The sequence below is a fragment of the Oncorhynchus mykiss genome, chromosome 20 (genome assembly GCF_013265735.2).
Source record: "Oncorhynchus mykiss isolate Arlee chromosome 20, USDA_OmykA_1.1, whole genome shotgun sequence".
Taxonomy (NCBI): Eukaryota; Metazoa; Chordata; class Actinopteri; order Salmoniformes; family Salmonidae; genus Oncorhynchus; species Oncorhynchus mykiss.
In genome coordinates, this window is record NC_048584.1 from 18372278 (window position 1) to 18389660 (window position 17383).

Consider the following 17383-nt stretch of genomic DNA (forward strand, 5'->3'; position numbering starts at 1 on the left):
CACACATACTAATCACATGCATATACTATATTCCTGGCATGAGTAGCAGGACGCTGAAATGTTGCGCGATTTTTAACAGAATGTTCGAAAAAGTAGGGGGTAGGCTTAACACTTAAAACTCATGATTCTGTAAAGGGCATACCCCAATGAGGATATGTGTTTACCTATAGCTTCCTGTGCCAACCGAAAGTGCCATAATTGGTGTCAGATGGGCTGTTTGGCGACATCGTGTGGAAGCTGTAGGAATTGCAATGTCAGCACCATTTTAATTTGGTGTCCCTTAAAAAAATGTCAGATCTTAGGCAACTCCCAAATCAGTAATTTCTCCCAACAATGTCAAAGAAAAGCTCTCACACACACACAGATTACAACACCTCTCCCCTCATTCCTGAGGTCCTCCCGATCTGTGCAAGTCTAACCTTGACCGCGTGGCATTAACCCTTAACAGTAAAACAGTTTTTTTTTGATCTCACAGATTACAACGACATCTCTCCCCATAGGAATACATTGCCTGCTCCTCTAAAGTCAACCTGAAGCCTATGTGGGTTATGAATGCCTTATGAACCTGTCTTCAATGACAGTCCATCAGGACACTAGGACACTGAGGTCTACCTGTGTCGATTCTAAGCTTCCTGAAGCAACCGGAAGTGGTTAAAATCACCCTAAACGTGTTTTTTTCATATCCAACCAGCAGTTTGTGATAAAGAGTGCATTCAACCCTGTGTAAATCGGTCAGTTCTTGACATAAACACTTAAAACTCAGGATTCTGTAAAGGCATACCCCAATGAGGATATGTGTTTACCTATAGCTTCCTGTGCCAACCGGAAGTGCCATAATTGGTGTCAGAGGGGCTGTTTGGCGACATCGTGTGGAAGCTGTAGGAATTGCAATGTCAGCACCATTTTAATTTGGTGTCCCTTAAAAAAATGTCAGATCTTTCCAACACTTCATTTGTGTGATTAGGCAACTCTCAAATCAGTAATTTCTCCCAACAATGTCAAAGAAAAGCTCACACACACACACAGATTACGACACCTCTCCCCTCAGAGGTCCTCCCGATCTGTGCAAGCCTAACCTTGACCGTGTGGCATTAACTCTTAACAGTAAAACAGTTTTTTTTTTATATCACAGATTACAATGACATCTCTCCCCATAGGAATACATTGCCTGCTCCTCTAAAGTCAACCTGAAGCCTATGTGGGTTATGAATGCCTTATGAACCTGTCTTCAATGACAGTCCATCAGGATACTATGAGGTCTACCTGTGTCGATTCTAAGCTTCCTGAAGCAACCGGAAGTACCCAACCAGCAGTTTGTGATGAAGAGTGCATTCAACCCTGTGTAAATCGGTCAGTTCTTAACATAAACACTTAAAACTCAGGATTCTGTAAAGGCATACCCCAATGAGGATATGTGTTTGTGTGGCTTCCTGTGCCAACCGGAAGTGCCGTAATTGGTGTCACAGGGGCTGTTTCAAAGGGTTGAAAAAAGTCAAATCTTTCCAAAACTTCATTTGTGTGATTAGGCAACTCTCAAATCAGTAATTTCTCCCAACAATGTCAAAGAAAAGCACACACACACCTGTTGGATTTTTAAAGTGTTTAAACCTGGCATTTTAAAATCAACTTTGAACGAAACGTTCAACTAATTGTATTTTATGGTTTGAAACCTGCTGAAAATTGTCCAAGGTGTTACTACCATCTTAACTGTGGACAACATTGTATTTGCTAACTGCATCAAACATGATTTAGAGCTTGTTTATGGAAAAGTGTCTATAACTGTATTTCAATGTTGCAACTTGCTGAAAGTGTATCTTATCTGGCAAAATAGTGTCTGATTTGCACGTTATGTCTAGATTATTGCTACAGGCATGTTTGTTCTATGTTTTAACTTCGTTTTATTAAAATTGTAATTTAATAAAACCAAGAATGTCTAACTTTTCATTGTGGCTATTTATTATCACTAAGTGATGTGCTGGTGTGAAGGATTTAGTATTATCCAAATATATCCACTGAGCATATACAGTTAGTGGAGAAATTATTTTGTGTGGGAATATACAGTGGCAAAAAAAAGTATGTGAACCCTTTGGAATTACCTGCATTTCTGCATAAATTGGTCATTATGTGATGTGTTATGTCCTTATTGAACACACCATGTGAACCCTTGTATTTAAGTCAACCCTCCTTTGGCAGCAATTAACCTCAACCGAATGTTTTCTGTAGTTGCGGATTAGACCTTCAAATGTCAGGAGGAATTTTGCACCATACACTTTTACCAAACTGTTTCAGTTCAACAATATTCGTAGGATGCCTGGTGTGAACCGCTCTCGGGTTCATGTCACAGCATTTTAAATCTGCTTAAAGTCGTGAAGTCGGGACTGGGTCATCTTCTGTTGAAGCCAGTTGTTGATTTTACTCCTGTCTGTTTTGGTCATTGTTCATTGTTCTGTTGCTTCACCCTACTTTTACGCTTTAATTGGCAGACGGATAGCTCAAAAACACTGTCAACAAATTCCAACAAGTTTCAACCATAAACCACAGTTAGAACCCCTTTTCCCTGAACAAGGTCTAAAACACATGTTTGATGTGCAAATCAAATGTTGTTGGGATCCTCAGAAACACTGTCACCAAATTCAAGCAAAATTTCAACCATAAAGTACAGTTATAACCACTTTTCCCTGAACAAGGTCTAAAACACATGTTTGATGCAATTGCAAAGAAAATGTCCACAATGGAGATAGTAGGAACACCTTGGACCATTTTCAGTAGGTTTCAAGCATAAAATACTGTTATAACCACTTTTCCCTGAACAAGGTCTAAAACTCATGTTTGATGCAATTGCAAAGAAAATGTCCACAATTGAGATAGTAGGAACACCTTGGACAATTTTCAGCATAAAATACAGTTATAACCACTTTTCCCTGAACAAGGTCTAAAACACATGTTTGATGCAATTAGCAAATAAAATGTTGTCCACGCGTTGTTGGGATGGTAAGAAACACTGTCACCAAATTCAAGCAAAATTTCAACCATAAAGTACAGTTATAACCACTTTTCCCTGAACAAGGTCTAAAACACATGTTTGATGCAATTGCAAAGAAAATGTCCACAATTGAGATAGTAGGAACACCTTGGACAATTTTCAGTAGGTTTCAAGCATAAAATACTGTTATAACCACTTTTCCCTGAACAAGGTCTAAAACTCATGTTTGATGCAATTGCAAAGAAAATGTCCACAATTGAGATAGTAGGAACACCTTGGACCATTTTCAGTAGGTTTCAAGCATAAAATACAGTTATAACCACTTTTCTCAGAACAAGGTCTAAAACATGTTTGATGCAATTGCAAAGAAAATGTCCACAATTGAGATAGTAGGAACACCTTGGACCATTTTCAGTAGGTTTCAAGCATAAAATACTGTTATAACCACTTTTCCCTGAACAAGGTCTAATACACACGTGTTTGGTGCAATTAGCAAATAAAATGTTGTCCACGCGTTGTTGGGATGGTAAGAAACACTGTCACCAAATTCAAGCAAAATTTCAACCATAAAGTACAGTTATAACCACTTTTCCCTGAACAAGGTCTAAAACACATGTTTGATGCAATTGCAAAGAAAATGTCCACAATGGAGATAGTAGGAACACCTTGGACCATTTTCAGTAGGTTTCAAGCATAAAATACTGTTATAACCACTTTTCCCTGAACAAGGTCTAAAACTCATGTTTGATGCAATTGCAAAGAAAATGTCCACAATTGAGATAGTAGGAACACCTTGGACAATTTTCAGCATAAAATACAGTTATAACCACTTTTCCCTGAACAAGGTCTAAAACACATGTTTGATGCAATTAGCAAATAAAATGTTGTCCACGCGTTGTTGGGATGGTAAGAAACACTGTCACCAAATTCAAGCAAAATTTCAACCATAAAGTACAGTTATAACCACTTTTCCCTGAACAAGGTCTAAAACACATGTTTGATGCAATTGCAAAGAAAATGTCCACAATTGAGATAGTAGGAACACCTTGGACAATTTTCAGTAGGTTTCAAGCATAAAATACTGTTATAACCACTTTTCCCTGAACAAGGTCTAAAACTCATGTTTGATGCAATTGCAAAGAAAATGTCCACAATTGAGATAGTAGGAACACCTTGGACCATTTTCAGTAGGTTTCAAGCATAAAATACAGTTATAACCACTTTTCTCAGAACAAGGTCTAAAACATGTTTGATGCAATTGCAAAGAAAATGTCCACAATTGAGATAGTAGGAACACCTTGGACCATTTTCAGTAGGTTTCAAGCATAAAATACTGTTATAACCACTTTTCCCTGAACAAGGTCTAATACACACGTGTTTGGTGCAATTAGCAAATAAAATGTTGTCCACGCGTTGTTGGGATGGTAAGAAACACTGTCACCAAATTCAAGCAAAATTTCAACCATAAAGTACAGTTATAACCACTTTTCCCTGAACAAGGTCTAAAACACATGTTTGATGCAATTGCAAAGAAAATGTCCACAATGGAGATAGTAGGAACACCTTGGACCATTTTCAGTAGGTTTCAAGCATAAAATACTGTTATAACCACTTTTCCCTGAACAAGGTCTAAAACTCATGTTTGATGCAATTGCAAAGAAAATGTCCACAATTGAGATAGTAGGAACACCTTGGACAATTTTCAGCATAAAATACAGTTATAACCACTTTTCCCTGAACAAGGTCTAAAACACATGTTTGATGCAATTAGCAAATAAAATGTTGTCCACGCGTTGTTGGGATGGTAAGAAACACTGTCACCAAATTCAAGCAAAATTTCAACCATAAAATACAGTTATAACCACTTTTCCCTGAACAAGGTCTAAAACACATGTTTGATGCAATTGCAAAGAAAATGTCCACAATTGAGATAGTAGGAACACCTTGGACAATTTTCAGCATAAAATACAGTTATAACCACTTTTCCCTGAACAAGGTCTAAAACACATGTTTGATGCAATTAGCAAATAAAATGTTGTCCACGCGTTGTTGGGATGGTAAGAAACACTGTCACCAAATTCAAGCAAAATTTCAACCATAAAATACAGTTATAACCACTTTTCCCTGAACAAGGTCTAAAACACATGTTTGATGCAATTGCAAAGAAAATGTCCACAATTGAGATAGTAGGAACACCTTGGACCATTTTTAGTAGGTTTCAAGCATAAAATACAGTTATAACCACTTTTCCCTGAACAAGGTCTAAAATACATGTTTGATGCAATTGCAAAGAAAATGTCCACAATTGAGATAATAGGAACACCTTGGACAATTTTCAGCATAAAATACAGTTATAACCACTTTTCCCTGAACAAGGTCTAAAACACATGTTTGATGCAATTAGCAAATAAAATGTTGTCCACGCGTTGTTGGGATGGTAAGAAACACTGTCACCAAATTCAAGCAAAATTTCAACCATAAAGTACAGTTATAACCACTTTTCCCTGAACAAGGTCTAAAACACATGTTTGATGCAATTGCAAAGAAAATGTCCACAATGGAGATAGTAGGAACACCTTGGACCATTTTCAGTAGGTTTCAAGCATAAAATACTGTTATAACCACTTTTCCCTGAACAAGGTCTAAAACTCATGTTTGATGCAATTGCAAAGAAAATGTCCACAATTGAGATAGTAGGAACACCTTGGACAATTTTCAGCATAAAATACAGTTATAACCACTTTTCCCTGAACAAGGTCTAAAACACATGTTTGATGCAATTAGCAAATAAAATGTTGTCCACGCGTTGTTGGGATGGTAAGAAACACTGTCACCAAATTCAAGCAAAATTTCAACCATAAAATACAGTTATAACCACTTTTCCCTGAACAAGGTCTAAAACACATGTTTGATGCAATTGCAAAGAAAATGTCCACAATTGAGATAGTAGGAACACCTTGGACAATTTTCAGCATAAAATACAGTTATAACCACTTTTCCCTGAACAAGGTCTAAAACACATGTTTGATGCAATTAGCAAATAAAATGTTGTCCACGCGTTGTTGGGATGGTAAGAAACACTGTCACCAAATTCAAGCAAAATTTCAACCATAAAATACAGTTATAACCACTTTTCCCTGAACAAGGTCTAAAACACATGTTTGATGCAATTGCAAAGAAAATGTCCACAATTGAGATAGTAGGAACACCTTGGACCATTTTTAGTAGGTTTCAAGCATAAAATACAGTTATAACCACTTTTCCCTGAACAAGGTCTAAAATACATGTTTGATGCAATTGCAAAGAAAATGTCCACAATTGAGATAATAGGAACACCTTGGACAATTTTCAGCATAAAATACAGTTATAACCACTTTTCCCTGAACAAGGTCTAAAACACATGTTTGATGCAATTAGCAAATAAAATGTTGTCCACGCGTTGTTGGGATGGTAAGAAACACTGTCACCAAATTCAAGCAAAATTTCAACCATAAAATACAGTTATAACCACTTTTCCCTGAACAAGGTCTAAAACACATGTTTGATGCAATTGCAAAGAAAATGTCCACAATTGAGATAGTAGGAACACCTTGGACCATTTTCAGTAGGTTTCAAGCATAAAATACTGTTATAACCACTTTTCCCTGAACAAGGTCTAATACACACGTGTTTGGTGCAATTAGCAAATAAAATGTTGTCCACGCGTTGTTGGGATGGTAAGAAACACTGTCACCAAATTCAAGCAAAATTTCAACCATAAAATACAGTTATAACCACTTTTCCCTGAACAAGGTCTAAAACACATGTTTGATGCAATTGCAAAGAAAATGTCCACAATTGAGATAGTAGGAACACCTTGGACCATTTTCAGTAGGTTTCAAGCATAAAATACTGTTATAACCACTTTCCCCTGAACAAGGTCTAAAACACATGTTTGATGCAAATTGCAAAGAAAATGTCCACAATTGAGATAATAGGAACACCTTGGACAATTTTCAGTAGGTTTCAAGCATAAAATACAGTTATAACCACTTTTCCCTGAACAAGGTCTAAAATACATGTTTGATGCAATTGCAAAGAAAATGTCCACAATTGAGATAGTAGGAACACCTTGGACAATTTTCAGCATAAAATACAGTTATAACCACTTTTCCCTGAACAAGGTCTAAAACACATGTTTGATGCAATTGCAAAGAAAATGTCCACAATTGAGATAGTAGGAACACCTTGGACAATTTTCAGCATAAAATACAGTTATAACCACTTTTCTCAGAACAAGGTCTAAAACACATGTTTGATGCAATTGCAAAGAAAATATCCACAATTGAGATAGTAGGAAATCCTTGGACAATTTTCAGTAGGTTTCAAGCATAAAATACAGTTATAACCACTTTTCCCTGAACAAGGTCTAAAACACATGTTTGATGCAAATTGCAAAGAAAATGTCCACAATTGAGATAATAGGAAATCCTTGGACAATTTTCAGTAGGTTTCAAGCATAAAATACAGTTATAACCACTTTTCCCTGAACAAGGTCTAAAACACATGTTTGATGCAATTGCAAAGAAAATGTCCACAATTGAGATAGTAGGAACACCTTGGACAATTTTCAGCATAAAATACAGTTATAACCACTTTTCCCTGAACAAGGTCTAAAACACATGTTTGATGCAATTAGCAAATAAAATGTTGTCCACGCGTTGTTGGGATGGTAAGAAACACTGTCACCAAATTCAAGCAAAATTTCAACCATAAAATACAGTTATAACCACTTTTCCCTGAACAAGGTCTAAAACACATGTTTGATTCAATTGCAAAGAAAATGTCCACAATTGAGATAGTAGGAACACCTTGGACAATTTTCAGTAGGTTTCAAGCATAAAATACTGTTATAACCACTTTTCACTGAACAAGGTCTAAAATACATGTTTGATGCAATTGCAAAGAAAATGTCCACAATTGAGATAGTAGGAACACCTTGGACAATTTTCAGCATAAAATACAGTTATAACCACTTTTCCCTGAACAAGGTCTAAAACACATGTTTGATGCAATTGCAAAGAAAATGTCCACAATTGAGATAGTAGGAACACGTTGGACAATTTTCAGCATAAAATACAGTTATAACCACTTTTCTCAGAACAAGGTCTAAAACACATGTTTGATGCAATTGCAAAGAAAATGTCCACAATTGAGATAGTAGGAACACCTTGGACCATTTTCAGTAGGTTTCAAGCATAAAATACAGTTATAACCACTTTTCCCTGAACAAGGTCTAAAATACATGTTTGATGCAATTGCAAAGAAAATGTCCACAATTGAGATAGTAGGAACACCTTGGACAATTTTCAGCATAAAATACAGTTATAACCACTTTTCCCTGAACAAGGTCTAAAACACATGTTTGATGCAATTGCAAAGAAAATGTCCACAATTGAGATAGTAGGAACACCTTGGACAATTTTCAGCATAAAATACAGTTATAACCACTTTTCTCAGAACAAGGTCTAAAACACATGTTTGATGCAATTGCAAAGAAAATATCCACAATTGAGATAGTAGGAAATCCTTGGACAATTTTCAGTAGGTTTCAAGCATAAAATACAGTTATAACCACTTTTCCCTGAACAAGGTCTAAAACACATGTTTGATGCAAATTGCAAAGAAAATGTCCACAATTGAGATAGTAGGAACACCTTGGACAATTTTCAGCATAAAATACAGTTATAACCACTTTTCTCAGAACAAGGTCTAAAACACATGTTTGATGCAATTGCAAAGAAAATGTCCACAATTGAGATACTTGGACAATTTTCAGCATAAAATACAGTTATAACCACTTTTCCCTGAACAAGGTCTAAAACACATGTTTGATGCAATTGCAAAGAAAATGTCCACAATTGAGATAGTAGGAACACCTTGGACAATTTTCAGCATAAAATACAGTTATAACCACTTTTCTCAGAACAAGGTCTAAAACACATGTTTGATGCAATTGCAAAGAAAATGTCCACAATTGAGATAGTAGGAACACCTTGGACCATTTTCAGTAGGTTTCAAGCATAAAATACAGTTATAACCACTTTTCCCTGAACAAGGTCTAAAACACATGTTTGATGCAATTGCAAAGAAAATGTCCACAATTGAGATAGTAGGAACACCTTGGACAATTTTCAGCATAAAATACAGTTATAACCACTTTTCTCAGAACAAGGTCTAAAACACATGTTTGATGCAATTGCAAAGAAAATGTCCACAATTGAGATAGTAGGAACACCTTGGACCATTTTCAGTAGGTTTCAGCATAAAATACAGTTATAACCACTTTTCCCTGAACAAGGTCTAAAACACATGTTTGATGCAATTGCAAAGAAAATGTCCACAATTGAGATACTTGGACAATTTTCAGCATAAAATACAGTTATAACCACTTTTCCCTGAACAAGGTCTAAAACACATGTTTGATGCAATTGCAAAGAAAATGTCCACAATTGAGATAGTAGGAACACCTTGGACAATTTTCAGTAGGTTTCAAGCATAAAATACTGTTATAACCACTTTTCACTGAACAAGGTCTAAAATACATGTTTGATGCAATTGCAAAGAAAATGTCCACAATTGAGATAGTAGGAACACCTTGGACAATTTTCAGCATAAAATACAGTTATAACCACTTTTCCCTGAACAAGGTCTAAAACACATGTTTGATGCAATTGCAAAGAAAATGTCCACAATTGAGATAGTAGGAACACGTTGGACAATTTTCAGCATAAAATACAGTTATAACCACTTTTCTCAGAACAAGGTCTAAAACACATGTTTGATGCAATTGCAAAGAAAATGTCCACAATTGAGATAGTAGGAACACCTTGGACCATTTTCAGTAGGTTTCAAGCATAAAATACAGTTATAACCACTTTTCCCTGAACAAGGTCTAAAACACATGTTTGATGCAATTGCAAAGAAAATGTCCACAATTGAGATAGTAGGAACACCTTGGACAATTTTCAGCATAAAATACAGTTATAACCACTTTTCCCTGAACAAGGTCTAAAACACATGTTTGATGCAATTGCAAAGAAAATGTCCACAATTGAGATAGTAGGAACACGTTGGACAATTTTCAGCATAAAATACAGTTATAACCACTTTTCCCTGAACAAGGTCTAAAACACATGTTTGATGCAATTGCAAAGAAAATGTCCACAATTGAGATAGTAGGAACACCTTGGACCATTTTCAGTAGGTTTCAAGCATAAAATACAGTTATAACCACTTTTCCCTGAACAAGGTCTAAAACACATGTTTGATGCAATTGCAAAGAAAATGTCCACAATTGAGATAGTTGGAACACCTTGGACAATTTTCAGCATAAAATACAGTTATAACCACTTTTCCCTGAACAAGGTCTAAAACACATGTTTGATGCAATTGCAAAGAAAATGTCCACAATTGAGATAGTAGGAACACGTTGGACAATTTTCAGCATAAAATACAGTTATAACCACTTTTCTCAGAACAAGGTCTAAAACACATGTTTGATGCAATTGCAAAGAAAATGTCCACAATTGAGATAGTAGGAACACCTTGGACCATTTTCAGTAGGTTTCAAGCATAAAATACAGTTATAACCACTTTTCCCTGAACAAGGTCTAAAACACATGTTTGATGCAATTGCAAAGAAAATGTCCACAATTGAGATAGTAGGAACACCTTGGACCATTTTCAGCATAAAATACAGTTATAACCACTTTTCCCTGAACAAGGTCTAAAACACATGTTTGATGCAATTGCAAAGAAAATGTCCACAATTGAGATAGTAGGAACACCTTGGACAATTTTCAGCATAAAATACAGTTATAACCACTTTTCCCTGAACAAGGTCTAAAACACATGTTTGATGCAATTGCAAAGAAAATGTCCACAATTGAGATAGTAGGAACACCTTGGACAATTTTCAGCATAAAATACAGTTATAACCACTTTTCCCTGAACAAGGTCTAAAACACATGTTTGATGCAATTGCAAAGAAAATGTCCACAATTGAGATAGTAGGAACACCTTGGACAATTTTCAGCATAAAATACAGTTATAACCACTTTTCTCAGAACAAGGTCTAAAACACATGTTTGATGCAATTGCAAAGAAAATGTCCACAATTGAGATAGTAGGAACACCTTGGACCATTTTCAGTAGGTTTCAAGCATAAAATACAGTTATAACCACTTTTCCCTGAACAAGGTCTAAAACACATGTTTGATGCAATTGCAAAGAAAATGTCCACAATTGAGATAGTAGGAACACCTTGGACAATTTTCAGCATAAAATACAGTTATAACCACTTTTCCCTGAACAAGGTCTAAAACACATGTTTGATGCAATTAGCAAATAAAATGTTGTCCACGCGTTGTTGGGATGGTAAGAAACACTGTCACCAAATTCAAGCAAAATTTCAACCATAAAATACAGTTATAACCACTTTTCCCTGAACAAGGTCTAAAACACATGTTTGATTCAATTGCAAAGAAAATGTCCACAATTGAGATAGTAGGAACACCTTGGACAATTTTCAGCATAAAATACAGTTATAATCACTTTTCTCAGAACAAGGTCTAAAACACATGTTTGATGCAATTGCAAAGAAAATGTCCACAATTGAGATAGTAGGAACACCTTGGACCATTTTCAGTAGGTTTCAGCATAAAATACAGTTATAACCACTTTTCCCTGAACAAGGTCTAAAACACATGTTTGATGCAATTGCAAAGAAAATGTCCACAATTGAGATAGTAGGAACACCTTGGACAATTTTCAGCATAAAATACAGTTATAACCACTTTTCTCAGAACAAGGTCTAAAACACATGTTTGATGCAATTGCAAAGAAAATGTCCACAATTGAGATAGTAGGAACACCTTGGACCATTTTCAGTAGGTTTCAGCATAAAATACAGTTATAACCACTTTTCCCTGAACAAGGTCTAAAACACATGTTTGATGCAATTGCAAAGAAAATGTCCACAATTGAGATAGTAGGAACACCTTGGACAATTTTCAGCATAAAATACAGTTATAACCACTTTTCCCTGAACAAGGTCTAAAACACATGTTTGATGCAATTGCAAAGAAAATGTCCACAATTGAGATAGTAGGAACACCTTGGACAATTTTCAGCATAAAATACAGTTATAACCACTTTTCTCAGAACAAGGTCTAAAACACATGTTTGATGCAATTGCAAAGAAAATGTCCACAATTGAGACAGTAGGAACACCTTGGACCATTTTCAGTAGGTTTTAAGCATAAAATACAGTTATAACCACTTTTCCCTGAACAAGGTCTAAAACACATGTTTGATGCAATTGCAAAGAAAATGTCCACAATTGAGATAGTAGGAACACCTTGGACAATTTTCAGCATAAAATACAGTTATAACCACTTTTCCCTGAACAAGGTCTAAAACACATGTTTGATGCAATTAGCAAATAAAATGTTGTCCACGCGTTGTTGGGATGGTAAGAAACACTGTCACCAAATTCAAGCAAAATTTCAACCATAAAATACAGTTATAACCACTTTTCCCTGAACAAGGTCTAAAACACATGTTTGATTCAATTGCAAAGAAAATGTCCACAATTGAGTTAGTAGGAACACCTTGGACAATTTTCAGCATAAAATACAGTTATAACCACTTTTCCCTGAACAAGGTCTAAAACACATGTTTGATGCAATTGCAAAGAAAATGTCCACAATTGAGATAGTAGGAACACGTTGGACAATTTTCAGCATAAAAAACAGTTATAACCACTTTTCTCAGAACAAGGTCTAAAACACATGTTTGATGCAATTGCAAAGAAAATGTCCACAATTGAGATAGTAGGAACACCTTGGACCATTTTCAGTAGGTTTCAAGCATAAAATACAGTTATAACCACTTTTCCCTGAACAAGGTCTAAAACACATGTTTGATGCAATTGCAAAGAAAATGTCCACAATTGAGATAGTAGGAACACCTTGGACAATTTTCAGCATAAAATACAGTTATAACCACTTTTCCCTGAACAAGGTCTAAAACACATGTTTGATGCAATTGCAAAGAAAATGTCCACAATTGAGATAGTAGGAACACCTTGGACAATTTTCAGCATAAAATACAGTTATAACCACTTTTCCCTGAACAAGGTCTAAAACACATGTTTGATGCAATTGCAAAGAAAATGTCCACAATTGAGATAGTAGGAACACCTTGGACAATTTTCAGCATAAAATACAGTTATAACCACTTTTCTCAGAACAAGGTCTAAAACACATGTTTGATGCAATTGCAAAGAAAATGTCCACAATTGAGAGATAGTAGGAACACCTTGGACCATATTCAGTAGGTTTCAAGCATAAAATACAGTTATAACCACTTTTCCCAGAACAAGGTCTAAAAAGTGTTTGATGCAATTGCAAAGAAAATGTCCACAATTGAGATAGTAGGAACACCTTGGACAATTTTCAGCATAAAATACAGTTATAACCACTTTTCTCAGAACAAGGTCTAAAACACATGTTTGATGCAATTGCAAAGAAAATGTCCACAATTGAGATAGTAGGAACACCTTGGACAATTTTCAGTAGGTTTCAAGCATAAAATACTGTTATAACCACAATTGTGAACATTTTATTTGCTAATTGCATCAAACATGTGTTTTAGACGTTGTTCAGGGAAAAGTGGTTATAAACAGTATTTTATGGTTGAAATTTTGCTTGAATTTGGTGACAGTGTTTCTTACCATTCCAACAACGCGTGGACAACATTTTATTTGCTAATTGCATCAAACATGTGTTTTAGACCTTGTTCAGGGAAAAGTGGTTATAACAGTATTTTATGCTTGAAACCTACTGAAAATGGTCCAAGGTGTTCCTACTATCTCAATTGTGGACATTTTCTTTGCAATTGCATCAAACATGTGTTTTAGACCTTGTACAGGGAAAAGTGGTTATTACTGTATTTTATGGTTGAAATTTTGCTTGAATTTGGTGACAGTGTTTCTGACCATCCCAACAACGCGTGGACAACATTTTATTTGCTAATTGCACCAAACATGTGTTTTAGACCTTGTACAGGGAAAAGTGGTTATAACATTATTTTATGTTTGAAACCTACTGAAAATGGTCCAAGGTGTTCCTACTATCTCAATTGTGGACATTTTCTTTGCAATTGCATCAAACATGTGTTTTAGACCTTGTTCAGGGGAAAGTGGTTATAACAGTATTTTATGCTTGAAACCTACTGAAAATGGTCCAAGGTGTTCCTACTATCTCAATTGTGGACATTTTCTTTGCAATTGCATCAAACATGTGTTTTAGACCTTGTACAGGGAAAAGTGGTTATTACTGTATTTTATGGTTGAAATTTTGCTTGAATTTGGTGACAGTGTTTCTTACCATCCCAACAACGCGTGGACAACATTTTATTTGCTAATTGCACCAAACATGTGTTTTAGACCTTGTACAGGGAAAAGTGGTTATAACAGTATTTTATGCTTGAAACCTACTGAAAATGGTCCAAGGTGTTCCTACTATCTCAATTGTGGACATTTTCTTTGCAATTGCATCAAACATGTGTTTTAGACCTTGTACAGGGAAAAGTGGTTATTACTGTATTTTATGGTTGAAATTTTGCTTGAATTTGGTGACAGTGTTTCTTACCATCCCAACAACGCGTGGACAACATTTTATTTGCTAATTGCACCAAACATGTGTTTTAGACCTTGTACAGGGAAAAGTGGTTATAACAGTATTTTATGCTTGAAACCTACTGAAAATGGTCCAAGGTGTTCCTACTATCTCAATTGTGGACATTTTCTTTGCAATTGCATCAAACATGTGTTTTAGACCTTGTTCAGGGGAAAGTGGCTATAACTGTATTTTATGGTTGAAATTTTGCTTGAATCTGGTGACAGTGTTTCTTACAATCCCAACAACGCGTGGACAACATTTTATTTGCTAATTGCATCAAACATGTGTTTTAGACCTTGTTCTGGGAAGTGGTTATAACTGTATTTTACGCTGAAACCAATTTGCAATTGCATTAAACATGTCCACAATTGAGACCTTGTTCTGGGAAAAGTGTAGCTGTATAACTGTATTTTATGGTTGAAATTTTGCTTGAATTTGGTGACAGTGTTTCTTACGATACCAACAACATTTGATTTGCACATCAAACATGTGTTTTAGACCTTGTTCAGGGAAAAGGGGTTCTAACTGTGGTTTATGGTTGAAACTTGTTGGAATTTGTTGACAGTGTTTTTGAGCTATCCGTCTGCCAATTAAAGCGTAAAAGTAGGGTGAAGCAACAGAGGACAATGACCAAAACAGACAGGAGTAAAATCAACAACTGGCTTCAACAGAAGATGACCCAGTCCCGACTTCACGACTTTAAGCAGATTTAAAATGCTGTGACATGAACCCGAGAGCGGTTCACACCAGGCATCCTACGAATATTGTTGAACTGAAACAGTTTGGTAAAAGTGTATGGTGCAAAATTCCTCCTGACATTTGAAGGTCTAATCCGCAACTACAGAAAACATTCGGTTGAGGTTAATTGCTGCCAAAAGAGGGTTAACTTGTTATTAAATACAAGGGTTCACATGGTGTGTTCAATAAGGACAATACACATAATTGTTTGTTTATGTGTTGTGACAAGATGAAGATCACATAATGACCAATTTATGCAGGTAATTCCAAAGGGTTCACATACTTTTTTTTGCCACTGTATATTCCCACACAAAATAATTTCTCCACTAACTGTATATGCTCAGTTAACCTACATACTATTTGTGGATATGTTTGGATAATACTAAATCCTTCACACCAGCACATCACTTAGTGATAATAAATAGCCACAATGAAAAGTTAGACATTCTTGGTTTTATTAAATTACAATTTAAATGAAACGAAGTTAAAACATAGAACAAACATGCCTGTCACAGAACATTGAGGACAAAGAAAAATGGCTACTGGTAGCAATAATCTAGACATAACGTGCAAATCAGGCACTATTTTGCCAGATAAGATACACTTTCAGCAAGTTGCAACATTGAAATACAGTTATAGACACTTTTCCATAAACAAGCTCTAAATCATGTTTGATGCAATTAGCAAATACAATGTTGTCCACAGTTAAGATGGCAGTAACACCTTGGACAATTTTCAGCAGGTTTCAAACCATAAAATACAATTAGTTGTCCAGAGCTGCGTTTTTGGGATGTTAGGAACACTATCAACAAATTTCAGGAAGAGGTATTGTAAGAGAACACCCCCCTGAAATGGACAAAAATTGATGGGAAGTCATTGGCACTTGACAAACCATATACACTGTGTCCAATACCACTCAATAAGACGTTTCGTTCAAAGTTGATTTTAAAATGCCAGGTTTAAACACTTTAAAAATCCAACAGGTGTGTGTGTGTGTGTATGTGTGCTTTTCTTTGACATATTTTGGGAGAAATTATTGATTTACAGTTCATGGGGGTTGCCTAATCACACACATGAAGTTTTGGAAAGATCTGACTTTTTTAACCCTTTGAAACATCCCCTGTGACACCAATTATGGCACTTCCGGTTGGCACAGGAAGCTATAGGTAAACACATATCCTCATTGGGGTATGCCTTTACAGAATCCTGAGTTTTAAGTGTTTATGTTAAGACCGATTTACACAGGGTTGAATGCACTCTTTATCACAAACTGCTGGTTGGGTATGAAAAAAACACGTTTAGGGTGATTTTAACCACTTCCGGTTGCTTCAGGAAGCTTAGAATCGACACAGGTAGACCTCATAGTGTCCTGATGGACTGTCATTGAAGACAGGTTCATAAGGCATTCATAACCCACATAGGCTTCAGGTTGACTTTAGAGGAGCAGGCAATGTATTCCTATGGGGAGAGATGTCGTTGTAATCTGTGAGATCAAAAAAAAATGTTTTACTGTTAAGGGTTAATGCCACACGGTCAAGGTTAGGCTTGCACAGATCGGGAGGACCTCTGAGGGGAGAGGTGTCGTAATCTCTGTGTGTGTGTGAGCATTGACATTGTTGGGAGAAATTACTGACTTGGGAGTTGCCTAATCACACAAATGAAGTTTTGGAAAGATCTGACATTTTTTTAAGGGACACCAAATTAAAATGGTGCTGACATTGCAATTCCTACAGCTTCCACACGATGTCGCCAAACAGCCCCTCTGACACCAATTATGGCACTTCCGGTTGGCACAGGAAGCTATAGGTAAACACATATCCTTATTGGGGTATGCCTTTACAGAATCCTGAGTTTTAAGTGTTTATGTCAAGAACTGACCGATTTACACAGGGTTGAATGCACTATTTATCACAAACTGCTGGTTGGGTATGAAAAA

General features: G+C 36.0%; 2 long non-coding RNA genes across 6 annotated transcripts; both read right to left on the reverse strand.

The window, feature by feature from the left end:
* Window positions 1-1497: 1497 nt before the first annotated feature.
* Window positions 1498-9370, reverse strand: LOC110512504. 5 transcript variants are annotated; one of them, XR_005037946.1, is made up of 5 exons: window positions 9145-9370; window positions 7210-7833; window positions 6320-6838; window positions 5307-6192; window positions 1498-5179 (listed from the first exon to the last, which is right to left on the reverse strand). It is a non-coding gene; the product is annotated as an uncharacterized LOC110512504 (long non-coding RNA). The 5 variants fall into 5 exon arrangements; XR_005037947.1 differs by lacking the exon at window positions 9145-9370 and having other exon boundaries at window positions 1501-2750; window positions 2878-5179; window positions 7210-7981; XR_005037948.1 differs by lacking the exon at window positions 9145-9370 and having other exon boundaries at window positions 1501-3648; window positions 3776-5179; window positions 7210-7980.
* A 2217-nt stretch (window positions 9371-11587) lies between these two features.
* On the reverse strand, window positions 11588-12181 carry LOC118942047. Its single transcript, XR_005037950.1, has 3 exons — window positions 12141-12181; window positions 11783-11898; window positions 11588-11656 (listed from the first exon to the last, which is right to left on the reverse strand). It is a non-coding gene; the product is annotated as an uncharacterized LOC118942047 (long non-coding RNA).
* Window positions 12182-17383: the final 5202 nt, after the last annotated feature.